Here is a 17,863-nt window from a genome sequence, read left to right as displayed (position 1 = left end):
AAGAAGGAAAAGAGCACACAAAGGAGCACGTGAACGGGCAATGGAGGTTGGGACTATAAAGGAGAAGACATTGGGCTTCAACTGAAGTACTTCTGGCACATCACTTAGACTGCCATCTTACTGATTACCTTTCGTTCCTCTTTAAATTCACGGCAGGTACTTTGGAAGTGGAGGTGGGCTCAGCTAACCCAAGTGCAAGATCAATGCCACCCAGAACAGTGGCACAGTCCATGACGGGAAGTGGAGAACTAGACACACACACACACACACAGGCTAGCAATGTCTCTGAACGTTGACAGGAATCCGAGTGAACACCACGAGCCACTTTACACTCATCACCGAACCCCCGACTCGCTGTTCCGCCATCCTACAGAAGCAATAAAACTGTGAAGGACATTAAAAAACGTGCAAACTCAGTGTACCCAAAACCTTCAGGAGAGCAGACAGACAGATTAGAGAGTCGGAAACTCAGGCGTAACCGATGATGGCAGCAAGTGGTGTGGATGCAGGCTGCACCTTTAAACACTGTGGTCTCAAATGTGGCTTTCACCACACGGAGATTGCTGCTGGTTTTAACTGCAAGAGAGTCTGTCACTGGAGCCCAAGGGTCTTTCTCGTTACTCCCCAGCCCTCTTTACAGTGGTCGGCCCCCTCATGTCCTTAACTACACATACTTCTGGAAGTCCTCAGCATCAGCCCTCATGAAGAAGAAAGTCCCACACCACAAGTCCTCTCATGCAGAGGTGCTATACTTGGCGTTAATGTCTCCATGGTCAGTAGGGGCTTTCTGAATGATAGGAAGGAGTGCTAGAAAGGCAGCCAAGGACCGAACAAGGAGAACATTATGAAATTAATTCTGTGTAGAATAATGAAGAGGCCATCAAAAATAAAACAAGGAGGACGTCCACTAAGCTATAAATGACGTTGTCCCTTGCTGAGTGCTTCAAGCTAACCTTCCTCAGACTTGGCTTCTGCTCTTTACAGAATCATTTCATTTACTTCATTTCTCAGTTGATTTCCTTATAAATAAATGGAGGTGGACTGCAGTAGCAGAAGGCATCTCATACAGCATCACCTTTCCACATTCTACCAAAAGTAAAACATGTTGGACTGCAGACTTCACCAGATAAAGACAGACAGAGGCCTGAACAAGTAAAATCCTTTGCTTATTTTGTCCCAGCTGACACGCTTCAGGTCCACGTTGTCAGCTGTGCTCCAGCCCGTTTCTCCTTATCTGGTCTCCTCCATTTTTAACACGGCTCTCTCATTCATCACTTTTCACCAGTCAGTCAATCTCCAGTTTCCTGGACTCCTGAACGTAGCAGAAGCCCAGGTGGGCCAAGTGGGGACATGGCCATTCACACACATGGATACAGTGCCCCGGTGCTTTACACCCACTGATCACTTCCTGATTCAGTAATAAGGGTAATGGCAGGCCAGGCAGCTTGCTCAGGACCCCTTCATCTCTCTCACAGCTCACAGACGTGGCACAACACACAATCAGAACGTTCAGCAATACAATGGCCATTGCTGTTCAGCACTTCTTCACTACAGACGTGGATGTTATTCCCATCAGCTGATGTGTGACAATTGCACCCAACTGGATGTCCAAAGAGGTGGGCTGGCTGTGCTGCAGCAGGTCACTCTGCGTTTCACTGTTACACACCATTTTTATGACGGCGCCAACATGAAATCGACTGTCACAGTAGGGGGGAGTTGGGGATTCACCACAAGATAGGCAGACACCCAAAGTGAATTTGGTATAAGCAATGTGCACATTTGACTCGGCCACATATCTCCATCAACGAGGTGCAGTACAGGTGGCAGGTATTCACGGCTGTCGGACTGCTGCACATTGCTCTCAATTTCTGCCCATCCTACTAAGGGCCAAGCAGGACGATGAGCTCCAATATGGGCGCACACACACTCTAAACAGAGTTTCTATTTTTAATGAAACCAACAACAAGCCAAACCTTCAAAATGCTTCTGGTGAAAAGTATTAATAGTAGTTTTGACCTACACTGGAGCCAAAAAGTCAGAAATGAGGTCCTTCCAAACCTTCAGTAAAACCGCAGGCAGCCCAATGGCTAGACATTGGACTCTGGAGCTGGGAGGCAGGAGCACTAGAGGTTTAATGTTGTCCCTGGTCACAGCACATTGTCATTGTCCTCCACGTCTTTGAGCTTTGGCCTAGTAGGAGTGTGCCACGAGATGGACATCCTCTGCCGAGATACCGTCCAGCTTCCTGCTATGCTGATCTTCATTAAGCAGGCTCACTGATGAATAAGAGACAGCCACTTTGCAGAGACGGTGTGTAATCAGTAATACCCAGAATTCCCTACAAGTCTGCATGGGCCAGTGGTAAAAGACTGACAAACTTCTAGCAACCCACAGGCAATGTCACTAGTGGCACATCTTCCAGCAGTCCCTGTGTAGATGGACTGTTCATTTTTGAACCCCATGCTCTGTAATTCTCTCTCCATTGGCTTCTGTCAGTAATGCTCACAGCCTGCACTGCATTCGAGTCATTGCTCTAGGAGACGGTATGTCAATGGACGGCTCATGAATGTCATTCTGGCTAATCCTGTAAAGCCAGTCCTACACCAACCAATGGGCGATGATGCTCAGTTTCTAATTAAGATGTCTGAACATTGTAATATGCAGCTAACAGATCTTCACGAAGGTGAGAATTGTGTGCGTCACGCAGATACATCCATTCATCTGTATGACTTCTACTCCAACACTGCATGAGAAACTAGTGCTGCGCCAATTGACGGGACAACTTTCACTACAAAAGACTCCATCGATGATCAGTAAATTGGCTGATCGCAAAGATTTCAGCATCTGCTTTTCTAAGCTTTTTGGCAGTTTAGTTGAAATGCTCCTTGACGTGAGGCGTTGCGTCTTTTGTACTTTATTGTCCTGTAAACAGACTTTAAGAGGGGAGACCAGAAAATCAGCCTTCACAACAGAGAAAGTGGAGTAAGAAACGGAGGAAAAAGGAATCACAGGAGCCGGCCTGGCCCATTAGACAAACTTGAATGAATTTGGACGTTTTATTTTGTGCTTTAATTAAACGAACACCGGCTGCCTTATTTGCATGGCGAGTGCATTTGTGTTGAGGGCAGCAGCAGCCGAAGACGTCCAGGAAAATGCAGCTTAGCAAGGAAACGGCTAAAGGCGCCTACGTGACTCGTGAAGCACAACAGCCGTCTTGAGTAACGTCTTCGGCTTGTTGAAAGGTTTGGACTGTGTGTGTGTGTGTGTGTGTGTGCCACACAGTTCAAGTTGCAGTAAGAATCAAGCACTGCATAATTACAATGGGAACCCGGGCTTATAATTACACCTCAAGAATTAGGAACGTCTCGCTGGGGCGAAAAACAAACAACAAAAATACAGTAAATATAGATTTTAACAGATAGAAAAGCTGTAGTGCACTTCATGATTAAAACCTACAAGCTTGTGTAGCTTTACATTTAAACAGTGTTTGTGTCAGAATATATTTACTCCTGAGAAGAACATTACAGAAGAAATGAAACAATACGTCAACTTCTAATTATGACAAACATTTTCTTTTGTTTAATGCCATGTGTTTTTTCTCATAAATATTTTTAGTTAAAAAGTATGATTTTAAGCGAGTTCTATTTATTTTAGTATTTTGATAGTCACGGAACAGTAAGCCACTTTGTTAATAATTAATGAACACCCCAACGTTAATTAACACTTTATTAAAGGACATGCAGCTTCTACACATCTTGTTATCCAGGAGCTTTTAGTGTGAAAAGTAGATAAAGAAAAATAAATCAATACTGAAATCAGTAAGATGAAATCGCTGAGTAGTATCAGCCCTAAACAAATCTGATTGGAGCATCCCGGGGAGGAGGGCTGGTAAAGCTACCAATAAGAAGGCTGTATGAGCAGGAAACAAAAACCGGGCACCCGTCTTTGAGAGCACGGCAGCAGTTGAGAACGTGACCATTGGCCTAAAGTCGCCATCATTGAATACGTCGCTGTGATGGCCGTCTGTGCGTCTGGCAAGCTTGGCACTCATAATTATCTAATTCTTACTAGCCAACCCGCGGCGTACCATACGCCGCATAGTCATGCCGGTTTTTTAATGAGTTTTAAGCACAGGGAGAAAATTAACATTTGAAAAATCGGTAATGTAATAAAATCAGCAAGAAAAGCAACATTGTAACAATGCACGGAACGAACCAACACACAATCGTCCGTGACTGAAAACTGGCAGACCGCCATCGCTCATGTGCCCACCTCCAACTTGTCATTCGAGACGTTGTCGTCTTTGCACAGTCCACATGCACCTGTGACTCACGTAGACTTTTCATTGCTCTGTTCGGTTTTGGCTGCTTTTCTATATATAATCCAAGACACCCGACCACGGTGGCAGCGCGAATTGCTGTATGGAGCGTGTAAAACAGTTTGCTATGGTGCACGCAGTCGTGCGTCGTAACTGAACACTCGGTTTTCAAAGACTGCTTACTTCATTGGGTTTTAACCTCAGTTGTAAAGGATTGTTTTAAGGATCCCATGGGATACCCCTCGCAAACCGTTTTACACGCTGCATATGGCGACTCACCTCCGCGGGAAACATGCCTCTATGAACAGTCAACGTGGCTCAGAGGTGCATGTGGCCTCTACGACAGACGAATATAAATGACGCCGTATTTTCTGTGTCCTCACGTCCGAGTTGGTGGGCGTGGCTCTGCGAGTTGGCGTCGTATCCAATGGTCTTGGAGTTGGTGGGCATGGCTCCTTCCAGCGTGCTTTCCATGGGTGTCTTGCCTTAGTGAATTATATATATAGATTATTATGGTGATCACTAGTCGGTTCCATTGCATTTTATTGTGCTCTACACACATTTTCTTTTGTTTTCACAATCTTGTCATATCAGTTGTATTTCTTGGGATTTGCAGTAGAAACGCTGAGAAGGTTCCAGAGCTTTCTGCCCCAAGTTAGACTGCAGTTAGTTTACTGGACCATAACAGCATTGCGTTACTAAACTCCATTACAACTGTGGACCTGCTCGACCCTGGGGGTTTTCGGCTCATTTGGAGAAGGGCCTGACGAGAGAACAGCCCCTCAGATGAATTTCCAATGGGACTTTGCTGGCACGCAGAATGATTCTTCAATACAAGCCAATTATGAGAGGACAATTTGTGCTGGCATTGGTTTTTGTCCCAAAGTTGTGGTTCAGGACATACAACTGGGACCAATCAGACTCCTTGCCATGCCAATAACCACTCTACGAGGAGTAACATGTATGGAGAGATTTTCATAGGGAAGTCCACTTGTACAAACATTTCCATGGGTTGTTTGTCACGGCTGATTTAAGAGCTCCTCTTGTGTAGACGCAGAACGTTCTCATCCATCAGCCATGCTGAAACCTGACTAAATGCCTCCAGTGTTCAGTTCACTAGTTCTGCTGGCCTCCACGTCCACAGTAATGAAAACTCCTGTGACTGGCGTGGCTTTAGCCAACAGCCACTCAATCTGCCTGTAGTATAAAAAGGGGACGGTGACTAAGCACCATGTGCCATTCACACACACACACACCGTTTCTCCACTGACAGTTTGCATATTTATCAGCATTTAACACTGAAACAGACTCTGATATTAGGAGACTAATTATACTCCAGCTAAAACATCTCGACATGAAAAGAATTCTTGACTGGTGACACTTAACATGTTTGATGGAAAACCAAAGCATTGCAAAAGCAGCATCAGGATGAACAGGTGCCTTCATTGAGACCAACTCGTGTTCTGTCGAGTGACAGTCGAATAAAACAGCTGATTATCTGTCCCCGTTTATACCTAATTCACAATGTGGCGTTTTATTTGGAATATTCGGCTTCCCCAAGTCTGGCTCCAGCTCGTGTGACAATGCCATAATGAAGTTCTTGGCACTCAGGCTGTGCTCACTACATCCAGGATCCAATAGGTTTTGTAATAAAACAACGCAGATGGCAGACCGAGGCCTCTCCAACTCCATCGCCTTACTGCCGTGCCATTATATTGTCCGTCAGAAAAGCCACTCAGCCTTTACCGTTTACCCTTTTCAAATCAAAAATTGTGATCAAGCATTGACTGCGCACATACGGCAAAACAGCAAGTCCTTGACATGCTAAGCGAAGAAAAAGGCACAAAGCAAAACATGTTTGTGAGATTCAGCCATTTTAAAAGGAGGCCAACTATGCACTTCGCTTCACTGCTCATCTTCCTCTGTGGCACCAAACGCGGTTATTGACCCCAAATACTGATGCCCAGATGAGAATTTCTGTCACTGTTCTGATGACAACTCATTCAATAATAACTGAAGAAAGTCACAATTAACAAATCGCTCAGTCTGACCACAAAGAATCTTATTTGTGTTATTTCAGAAAGATGTTGTCCACGGCTGCCATCCTCACAAATGTGTGCATTTACTTCAGTGGACTCGTGAGAGAAACACAGAGCATACGCATAGCACGCAATCAAGTCACAAGGACTGAAGAGACACTACTGGCACACGCTGGACTGGGAGAGTGGCCCGCACAGAGTCTGCACGTTCTCACTGACGGGCATCAGGGAGTTTACTCATTCAGAAGCATCGTCCTCAGTTGTTTATTAGCACATCCTCAGCATGAGCAGCTCATCATGCGCTAAGAAATTCGATAATTGGTTTATCACACTTCTATTTCTTTCTGTTTTGTTTAATCTGTACAACATACCACAGAAAGTGAGACACACAGATGGCTTGGCTCCTCCAAACTCTAAAGCTCATATTAAAAATACTACGCAGTGTAATCAGTTCAACTGACATTTGTTGTTATGTGTGTTAAGTAGAATGAAACTCGCGTGCTCCCCACCACACCACACCACACCACGATGCTGCCACTCGGTGTGACTCTCGCTCCGTAGGCCGTATAAAACACCACCACAGACTAACAGGCCAAATGCAAGCACCGTTTGGGGAAGTCAATCATAGGACTTGAGTGCGCATCTCTCCATTATTACAAGCCATTTCAGAGCACAAGACAAAGACGGTTAATAAGCAGAATACAGCTTGGCGGAGGTGGGCTGGCTTATTGGTCAAGAAGACAGTCCCAAGACTCTGTCATTAAATGGACTCTTATTTCTACTTTACTTTTGCGGTCACAAACACACCTCAGAAACACAGAAGGTACGTTTTTGCCAAGTCAACGTGGATGTATTTGGTAGGTTTTAAGGCTGTTAAAAGCCCCCGGTAGCCATGAACTCCATCATGAAACAGGCTTCATTTTAGAATGCAATGTCATGTGACAAATTAGTATATACCACAATTACAAAGACATAACGGACTTCTCTTTTAATTTTCCAATACATCGGTCCTCTCCACCAGCATTATTACTTACTTCTGATATAAATAAATAAATAAATAGAGTCCGTCCACCAACGAAAGCACGCTGCTGCTGTTCCCACTCCCTACCCCCAGTTTTATGCGTCATTCTACCCGAGGCTGGGCAGTGTGACCTCTACTGCATAGGACATCTTACACCTAAGAAGCATCAAATCCATCCACCGTCCCAGCCCAGTAGAATCCATGACAGGGGGTCCAGGCCCAAGCAGCCCAAGTCAGTATCCAACTCACTATATCCTAACACAGGGTCACGGGGGCTGCTGGAGCCAATCCCAGCATCCACACAGTCCCTGTGGGCCATCTCAACACGCACACATCGCTGGGATATAGAAGGAAGTTGCCAATATCTGCGGAGAAGCCACCCAGACGACCAGGCCTGTGGGTATGTGGGGCACAAGCACAGACCACTGAGAGAGCAGGACATTAAAAAACAAATTAAAGCTAACATGAAGACACAACTAACAAAAAGCCAGACTGGAAGGTTTGTTCAAACTATTCAATAATGTTGTTTGCCAAATTTCAACATGTAGTGCGTTCTCATGCTTTTGGCGTCTTCCGCCCTTCCTTCACCTTCAGTAAGCCAAATGTAGGCTTTAAATTCAGCCGTGGCAGAGTAAACCAGAGTCCAAATCGGGAAGGAGCCGACGGTGGCCAGGACAGGAGTTCATCACTGGGTACACGGACAAAACCGGAGTCAGCCACTCAACCTAACCTATGGCTCTCAAACTGAAACCAAAAGGCACGAGACACACTGTGGGAAAAGCTTCAGCTGGCAGTGGCCCTCAGGAAGCGAAAGGTGCTTCTCAGTTTTTAAAATTAAAAAAAAAAACCCTTAAGGAAAGGCGGTGACTGAAAGCACTCCAGAAGAGCAGGATGATGCAGTAACTGCATTGGTGTCCTGAGAAGATGACATCTTCGACCAAAGACAGCCATCTGGGCATCAGTGGAGCCGCAGCTGTGCCAAGTTCCTACTTAGCCAATAGAGAGTGTGGAGCCATTTTAGGGCCGAATCCAAATTAAGAGAGAAGCAAGCGGAAGAAATTAGTAAGCCGGCAACAAAACAATAAAATCAAGAAATATTCCAAAAGACAAGAGGAAAGGAAAAGAAATACAACTAAAAAAGGCAAAATAAGAAGTGATTAGAGGTACAACAAGGCCTAAGATGATCTCACTCGCTCACTTCATAGAGCCTAGCAGAGACCTGCTGTGTACAGAGGACCACACTGAACAAATGGGCTATGGAGGACCAACAATGATGAGACACTCTGCCCCTGAACCCTCACCCTGCTCCTGCCAGTCCATCCATGTTCTTTCAGACTGGTGACCAGTTCCTACTGGTCCCATCTAATGGTCCACCCTGCAGTGCCCCAGGACTCCAGCCGACTCCTCTTGTCCAAATTCACTTTGGTTAATGTTTTTGACGTTTTCACCCCGTATTGATTTACTTCAGTTCAGCTGGTCACCTTGGTGCTTCATGTGTTGTGGCGCTCTTTGGATTAATCTGTAGCTGGTGTTCTATGTGCAGCGGAGGGGAGGCCGAGCACACACGAGTCGTACACCAAACACTTGCATTTTTAATTTAACTGAATCTCATTTGTGGTGGGACACACTGAGGACTCAGAAGCCCGATATGCCCAGTCGCTATTTGCAGTGGCTCACCTTCCTGTAATTTGGGGACAATTTCAACTCTCGTTGTCCGAGGTGCTTTGTCACCCATCCAGCAGTGCTTACAGAGTCACTCCTTAATGAGGGCACACTGGAGGACGAGGTATAAAGGGACCTATGGAGGTCACACAACGCTTGAAGTATGCAATTAAAAACGGCTATGGAATTCAACACCAACCACCCAGGATGAAGGGTTCGTTCCCGACAGATGTACAGGTGGTAGTAGAGCTGGGAGTCCCCAAAGACCGCGCCGGGCCACTTCAGTAGTTTCACTTTTTAGCACAGTGGCGCCTTCAAGAGATGTTTCCGCTGTACTGTCAAGGCCCAGTTCTCAGATGCCAATGACAGCGGCTGCCATGTGGACTGAAAACGCTTTATAAACTGGACTGAATGAACTGAGAAGTAATAAAGTGCAGGAGTACAAACGGCTCAGTCATTTTATCTTGTTGATTAAGGGTTCGAGATCCTCCAAATACATAATGCTGGCCTATCCTTGCACTCAGGGTCCCAAAGGGCCTTTGGCTGTCCTAACTCCACTCTGGAGACACAAACATTAAAGGGTTCAAGTCAGCCAGTCGTGCTCTGAGATGTAATGCCCAGCATGCCAAGCTGATCAAGATTAATAGGATGAACACAACAGCTGAAATTCAGACGTCCTTGTAGTGCAAGTAAACTGTGGCGATGCATCTGGCTTCTGTCAGTAGCCTGCCTTGATTTATGCACACGAGGATCTTCAAAATAGCCACATAATGAATGTAGCGTTATGAGGGTGCAAGATTGGAGACACCCAGGGAAATGCACCTAACGAGAGTGAAAGGGGGAAATGAAACGGAGCAGAATAACGACCTCTCACAAGAACACACAGATCCAGGAGAAGCCCACAGCCTAATGAGCACAGCGTTTGTGGGGAAAAACCCAATCAGAGACATGCTGCCTACACGTGGACTTGGGCAGACAAGGTGTGCAGTTACAGCGGACTAGCCCAGGGTGCCGTCCTCCCACAATTCCTTGCTCTTCCTAATTGCCCCAGCTAGTTGCCCAGGACAGCCCGATGAGGTGTGGAGCTCATGCGGCTGGTGTTACACAGATTTCATCTCCAGTCATGTGTAGACACAGCAGAATGCTGTGAGGTGTCACATCAAGGAAGCTGTGGAAACTGGAATTCAGTGTCAGGGCAAATGATGCCAGTCGAAGAGAAAAGAAAATCATTCATCCATCTTTCTGAAAGCCTCAGCTGGAACCGAAAGTTTTTCTAGCAAGATGTCAAGCCGCCGCTCTTCCTTTTCTCTTCCATTTCTCACCGACTGAGGCTCCAACATTTCGCCATTGGGATTTGTTTCACAAAATACCTCAAGCTGCACGTGCCCATTTTATTAAAGAGCCGTCAGACAGAAATACTTGAGGGACTCGTATCCGTTCTCCTGGTGTCGGTGTAAAATTAAACCAGGTATTCCGGATTCCTCCCACATCCTGAAGACGTGATTGTCAGGTTAATTAGCAGCTCTGAACTGGCTACGTGTGGAAGAGGGCAGAAGTGTTCTCTCTGATGGAGCCGAGTGCCACCCGGTGCCATTGCCTGCCTCACTTACAGTCCTGCTGGGATAGGCTTCAGCTAACCACAAAAGCAATGTGACATGGATACCACCGGAGACCTTGGGGAACTGATAATGAAGAACTCCAGTGTGAGGGATAATGCACTTTAGGAAAATGCATGGAGGTCACCGAGTGTCCCCATAGTCACACTCTCATTTAAAAATGGTTGGCTGGGCACTGTATGTCGATTAGTCCTTCTGCTTCCCAGCTCGAAGCCTGGGCTCCAATGTCATTCCTACTCGTTATCTGTGGGCTTGTCTCACACTTGCTACAGGTGTGTGTGTTTGGGTAATTGTTGGTTCTAATGAGCAAGTGTGGCATTGTGTGCAGGGACCTGGTGAATGCTCGATCGACTCTAGAGTTGGAAGGATGAGCACAGAGAGAGAGAGAGAGAGAGAGAGAGTATAATAAGAAAGTTAATGAGGCTGTATGTGGAAGATGGGGTCAGTGCATGATGGCCCCGGTCTCACTCACTCTCACCGCACATGAATGGTTAGAATGACAGGAGTCTTAGGGAGAGCCTACTGTTCTGACGAGTGCACAAGCAAAGCACTTCAACAGGTTTGAATTCAGCCCGTCATGCTGTATGCTGACAAACCCCCCATAGATGGACCGACGCCATACGACTAAGGCAGGGGGTCAGAGGTACACCCGAACTGGGCTGAAGGAGCCGAGCCAATACCATTAAGTTAAGGAAGCTCTTCTAAGCTGTCCGCACACTCATTTTCTGTACCTCTGTTCTCAAATCCAATACAAAGCAGAAAGCGGCCAAAGCGAAAAACGCCATTACACCTTGGGACACCCTCCCTCAAACACCGGGCCAGAGTGGTGCTGTCGATTAGCCAATTAAACCAGAACAGCAGGAGGAAACATACATGGACAAATTAGCTTGGACTCTGTGTGTGTGTGTGTGTGTGTGTGTGTGTGAGAGAGAGAGAGAGAGGTGCCAACTCTAATGACTCTGCCACCTTATCACAATTTTCCTGAACAAAAAATGAAGAATCTTTTAAATCTCAGCAGCCTCTGACCAAAAGCAAACCGTTTTGAACTTTGAGGACAGTAGGGTGTGTGGTGAGTGTGGTGACAAGAAACACAGTCATAAAGGTCAGGGATGGGAGATGGTGCTGCGAGGTGGGTATGGCCACTTGTTACACACTCCTTACTCATAATTCACAGGACGGGTAAGCATTTAGTCAAATTTGACATGCGAACTCAACTAAAAGAAACAACACAGCCCAATGTGCCACCCGATCACAACTCCACCCAGAGTACCTGCAAGGGCTTGGTGTCATGGGGAGACCGGCATACACCTGATGGGATGCCAGCCTGTTAGTACTGAAGAGATGGCAGTACTCATACATTACTTTTGTTTTAGTTGCCACTTCCGACTCACTGTGTGACCCTGGGCAAATCATTTAAGTCACCTGTGGTTTAACTAAGGATGTACACAAGTAGCCCGAGTGTCTACTGCACCTTGGATAAAGCTGTCCACAGAAAAACAACAACAACAAGTTATGCAGGGCTGCATGGAGACACAGGAATTGGCACTCGCGTCTCACAGCATCCAGGGATTAAATTGTTCTTCCTGCATCCCTGTGGGTTTTCCTCCCAAATCTCCAAAGACATCCATATATCAAGAGTGAACGTCAACCAAAACTGTGCATGTCTAAGAGTAGACCCTTTGATGGACTGGCCCACCAGCCTGAGCTGGACTAAGCAGATTTGGAAATCTGTCATAACATTTCATAACTTATCCTCTTGAACATCAGAGTAAAAATACAAGAGTAGCAAACTGGGTAAAAGTGGCCCTCCAAGAATGCACTGCTGCTCAGCTGTAGGCTACCGAAGTCCGAGCGAGTGCCGTTACACGTGGCCTTTCTCACAGTGTACTCATCGATGTGATGTCATCTCGGCACAATAGCAGACAGCGACATACAGCAAGATGGCCAACTGGCGAGGCACCTGTGACACAATCAAAGCCCACAGGACACCAGTGTCAGCCCTCAAGCAAACATTTGATTTTATACAACAAAAACGGGTCAGAATCAAAAGACTGAGGATACATCCGAGATTGGGGGGCAGGGGGGAACTGCCAACATACTGGCCTGCACTTTCAATCCGAAGACGGATTAGAGAGGGCACTTCATCTGAAAAGTAATTTACAGGCATGCAAGCCAATACAAATCAATAAAACGGGCAATTGGGTTAAATAAAATAACGTCTGTCCGAGTTTCAGATGAATTAGTAACACAGGGTTACACTTGAACTTGCTCTTGACGGTGTATTTAAATATGTCAAACAAAAACACAGTGACCCGTACGTATATGCTTGACCTACAGAAATACACTACAAACACACGACACACTGTGGAGAATTCGTGTGGGCAACAGAGCTGGGACTCCGGCCATTTTAAAGTCAAGCTCTGGAGATTCTTTTTACCGTTCGCTAAGATGATGCAGGTTTGTGTTACAGGATGTGTCATCCTCAAGATTTCACAACACTTTTATCGTAATAGACGTTTAGCAGATAACTTTATTCTGTTTTGTGTGAGGCGGAGAACATGCTGGGGTGCCAACAATTCAGAAAATTACAAGATGATGCCCAACATGTGTAAACTTAGCCCCCAGCAAGGGAGATGTAGTGGGCACCATCTACTGCCAACACACCCAGCCATGCTGAAGGGACTGTGCTGCTAGACTAACCTGGCAATACCCCAAAAAGAGCTGGCACTGTGTGCCAGTCAAGACTATCAACTGAACTAGAAAAGGGCAGTCCACAAGAATGAGACTGAAATGAGGAGATGACATCTCTGACCTGCTCAGTCCCAGAGTTCACTCGTAAATTTAGTCGCCTTACCTGTTCAGAGGAGTCCAGCTTCTCACTCCATTTAGACAAAGTGAAATAATAAAGGGGGCATCAGCGTCTCTGCCACTCATGCAGTCACTCCTGTCAAAGTTAGCGGCACCGTCTCTTTGTGGTTGCTCTGCTTTTCCGTCTTCACCTCCTCTCTGCTCTACAAGCTTCACGGACAGCCATCTTTGTTGTCTTTGCCCCCTGCTCAGATGGTCTCCGGTCTATTCCCTCTCAGCACAGTATTTATGGCCACATGCATTCCTTTACTCTGCTTTGTACCCCATCTGTAAAAACAGTCGAGTGTCTAACTACTCAAATTGGAAACACACTCTCCAAACAAGTTTTGCCCCCAGACTTTGAATGCTCAACTCATTCCTGGGATTCCCCAGCCAGCCAGTTCTTTCAAAGGTACCTTCTCTATTGGCCTTCTTGTAATTGAGACCAAAAGGTTTTTATACCACCCCAACCCCCGGTTCAAAGCTAAATTTTATTTTCCAGTATCAACCATGCACGTCCATTTTGCCACTTTTTAGAAATTTTAACCTCATGGTAAAAGTTTGGGGGGCTGGAATTCATTAACCAGACTGAACTTCAAAAACTTTCACTATCCTCCACAGTAAATCCAACAGGATCTTCCTAGCCATGTCTCACTCCTAGTCACAAAAACATTATGGAGCACGATATCTCAATGATCAAACAGAATTTTGAGCCACATGCTAAGCCATAGGACCCTGTCCACATCACATGAATTCTGCGTTTAGTCATCCAGATGAGCGCATCATCCCGGCCCTGAACTGCTCCCACAATTATGCATCTTCCCTGATCACAGATGTTCTCACACTTGTTCTAGACGGACCTTGCAATTGTGCTCGTCTTCTCCTACACTCTCATGCATTTTCTGAACTTCCTTAACCCCAGAGGGTCCTTAGGTTCACAAGCCAATTCTGACAACATTAGGAGCCCACCTTACATGGACATGCTCGCGATTGCATTTCTCATGGTTGGTTTGATCAATGGTATCTGAACTGAATTTCTGCCTAAGGTGTCCATGGATGATCCATCATTTTAAATTTGGATGGCTTGCTACAATCCCTTTTGCCCTGATATTTTCTCAGATGATCCTGAAATGTAGGTTGGCATCCATTCAGATTAATGACATTTTCCCTTCAGCTTTGAAATTTTATTAAATGAAATTTCTGGTTGATGGCTCAGTGCAGCTCATGCTGCAGCCTCACGCCACCTGAACCCAGGTCTGACTGTGAGCAGAGTGCCTCCTGCGTTGACTTAAGATGACCTGTCTACTTTCGGGTGGGTCTTCTGCCATGAGTTATCTCCCTGCGTGTGCAGCAGAATGGAGTCTCATTCAGGGTTTGTTCTCACCTTGAACTCAGCTCAGCTCGACAGTAAATCAGAGAAGGGACAGATGGAGCGAGTCAGTTCTGTTCACCTATAAAGAAATCTAGTGATTCGGTACGGTGTGAAACGACACCTTAGCAGACCACCTCTACAAACCCTAACCTCAGCTACACTGGAATTACAGCCGCAGTGCTGCTACACAATTAAAAATGTCAAGATCTGTCAAAATTGTCAAATGTTACGGATTTTTCCCCCCACCTACACAAGATTTATTATTGGAAAGCCATTGGCAGATGCACTTCACACGTCTGATAGGACAACATGAGATGTCTGCTTTGGAGTGATTATCAAATGTTACTGCTCCGTGAACTGAAAAGAGAGCTCTGCTTGTTGACGGGCTTTTGCCTGAAACAGCAGTTTAGCAAGGAAAACACACACAGCCTGCCATGACAACAGGATGCGAGTTCATCCTCATTAACAGCACATCTCCTAGAGCACCAGCACAGTAGTGGTGAAGCTCCCAGTAAACTAACTGACTGTCTATCGGCACAGGCCAAGCACCCAAATCTCAAAGTCACCAGCTTATTTGTTTTAAGGAAGTTTTTGATCAGAATAAGAAAACAAAAAGGAGGAATAACAGCAATCAAAAAAACACACACACACACACACACACAACAGAAATCGTCTTGACTCGTTACTGCTCTTGCCATGCACAATAAAAGGTTAAGACGTGCGGACAACTAAATATGGAGGAATGTTTACATGAAGTCTGCCAGTAACCTCTTTTTTGTTCTTTATTTCACCTCAGACAATTTCTTGTATTAGGAATGTGTTCATTTTTGCATACCCCTTGGGGTCAGAGCACAGGGTCAAGCCATTGCAGAGCGCCCCTGAAGCAGTTGCAGGTTAAGGGCCTTGCTCCAGGGCCCAGCAGGGTAGGATCTCTTTTGAAAGTAACAGGGCAACCTTCCGGATACTAGCGGAGATCCTTAGCCAAAACGTTCCATGAAGCTCCTTTTAGAAGAGGGCAGAGGATGCACAGGGTTAACACCTGGGTCCAAAATTCAGGTTTGGATGAGGCTTACATGCGATTGTGTGGGCCTGTTGTGAAATTTCTGTTGTTGCCCTTTAAAATTCAAATTCAGGAGCACACAGAAAAAAAAAAAAAACCATACATACAAAAACGGTAGAATAATAAACCATTAAAAGCAGAGTCTGGTTTAAAACGTGTACGTTTTGTCAGAAGTGCCTTTAGGCCTTTCCTATGGGGACTTTTTCTGAACCATTATGGTGAATCCATGCTGGATTAGAATCAGGAATGCCACTTCATTGTATTTCCTGTTTACTGAAGATTCACAAATAGATTTTTGATCCCGCATCAATAAACTGAAAGGCTTGTTGAATAACAGAATCTTTGATATGGCAAGTAAGCGGGACAAAACTACCATTTTTTGTGTTGTGCCCTCCATTGAACCTCATTAGCTGTAATACAGTATGCAAGTAAAGTGTCATGAACATCCCGAGGTCATTGTGTTGTTGGCCTCCCACGTCAACTCTCCAACATTGCTGAAAAGTCCACATAGCCAATAAAGAAATTAAAAAAAAAAAAAAAAAGGACATTAATGCACATTCTTTTTGTTGCCCCCATCACACACCCATGGAAGTGATTGTGTTGTCCAGAGGGACACTGTACCCAGGAGAGCAGCTCTCACCACTAGTAGGGCCAAACCCAAATGATATGCGGGACTCTACCATCAGATGAACTATTTTAGTGGGGTACCATGGACAATGGAAGCCCTTAAAGTCTACATTTTTAAGTTGTATCAACAGTAACACACAGGCAACATTTCATGACCTCCAACTTGGCTGTTTTGCAGTGATGCACTTTTTGCTCCTGCATTTACAATCCCCTGTCCCGATTACATTTTTGAAACACCATATGAGCTAGGAATTGAAGTTGTACCAACACCAACCTACACGCCAAAGTTTGTTTTGTAAAAACTGCTGAACTGATTTTCACAAACAAGACATGGTGTGATCTGAGGACAGAAATGAGGTTCTCAGTTTGTAGAAAAGAAACAACAAACAATGCCAAAGGGAAATGCAATGTCATTTATATTGATAAGCATAAAGGAAAGACACAAATCAATTGTGTAACGTAGCAGCATAATGGAGGACCTAGCAGGTAAAGCAAGTCCCTCAGATACTCGAATCAGCACTTTTATTATATAGCACCTTTCACAGTGAACACCATCCCAAGCTATCTGCACAGTACTGGCCAGCAAAGACTTGACAAGCGGCGGGGACTAAACACTCACACCTGTGCTGCTATACTGTATCTACCACTGTGAAGACCAGGTATCCTGCAGCGGTTTCTGACAGGTAAAGTTACGTATTGGTGGTGGTGGGTCTGAACTGGCGGCCTTGTGCTTTATATTATATATATACCTGTATATAAAAAAAAAAATACTCTTTATATGAAGAGCCACCCATAGTGTTATATAGTTAAAGCTTCATTTTTTTTTTCCCTGCTTTTCCACAATGCAAGTCCTGTTGCACAATTCAATAACCCTGCGACTTACAGTTTAAAACCTGAACCTTGAGGGTGCTTATTGAGTTGGGCTCCAGCCTTCCAGGACCTTAAACGTGGATCAAGCAGGATCTGAGCGCTGGTGAATGGATAAGCATTTGGAGAGAACACCAAGTTTAAGCTGTCCTTCTTGCCATTCATCTATTCAGAACCTCATACTGTCCTGCCCTGAGGGGCACATTTTATTTTAGGCTGTTCTTGTTCATTTATTAAATGTGGGAAGTTGTTTGCTCTTTTTGATTCTGTCTTTTACAAGCCTGCTCGTTCAGGTCGACTCAGAGAAGTCAAGCCTCGATTACGGAGACAGAACAATAAAACTCGTTATGAAGGGTGGGCTTTTGCATCACTGCTGCTTGCCTTCCGCGGCACTCTTCAGTCTCTCTCGACACAGCACGCCCAATTCCCCAGGT

The 17,863-nt window shown here is 45.4% G+C and overlaps 1 protein-coding gene across 3 annotated transcripts in view; it reads right to left on the bottom strand.

Annotated features, from left to right (window-relative positions):
- Positions 1-17,863, bottom strand: part of grm2a (glutamate receptor, metabotropic 2a) — a 67,280-nt gene that overhangs the window by 18,442 nt on the left and 30,975 nt on the right. The gene's annotated exons all lie outside the window — the stretch shown is intronic.

Source organism: Polypterus senegalus, chromosome 12, assembly GCF_016835505.1.
Source record: "Polypterus senegalus isolate Bchr_013 chromosome 12, ASM1683550v1, whole genome shotgun sequence".
NCBI classification, from domain to species: Eukaryota; Metazoa; Chordata; class Cladistia; order Polypteriformes; family Polypteridae; genus Polypterus; species Polypterus senegalus.
Note: the sequence above shows the minus strand (reverse complement) of the source record. Positions and strands in the feature narration are given on the sequence as shown.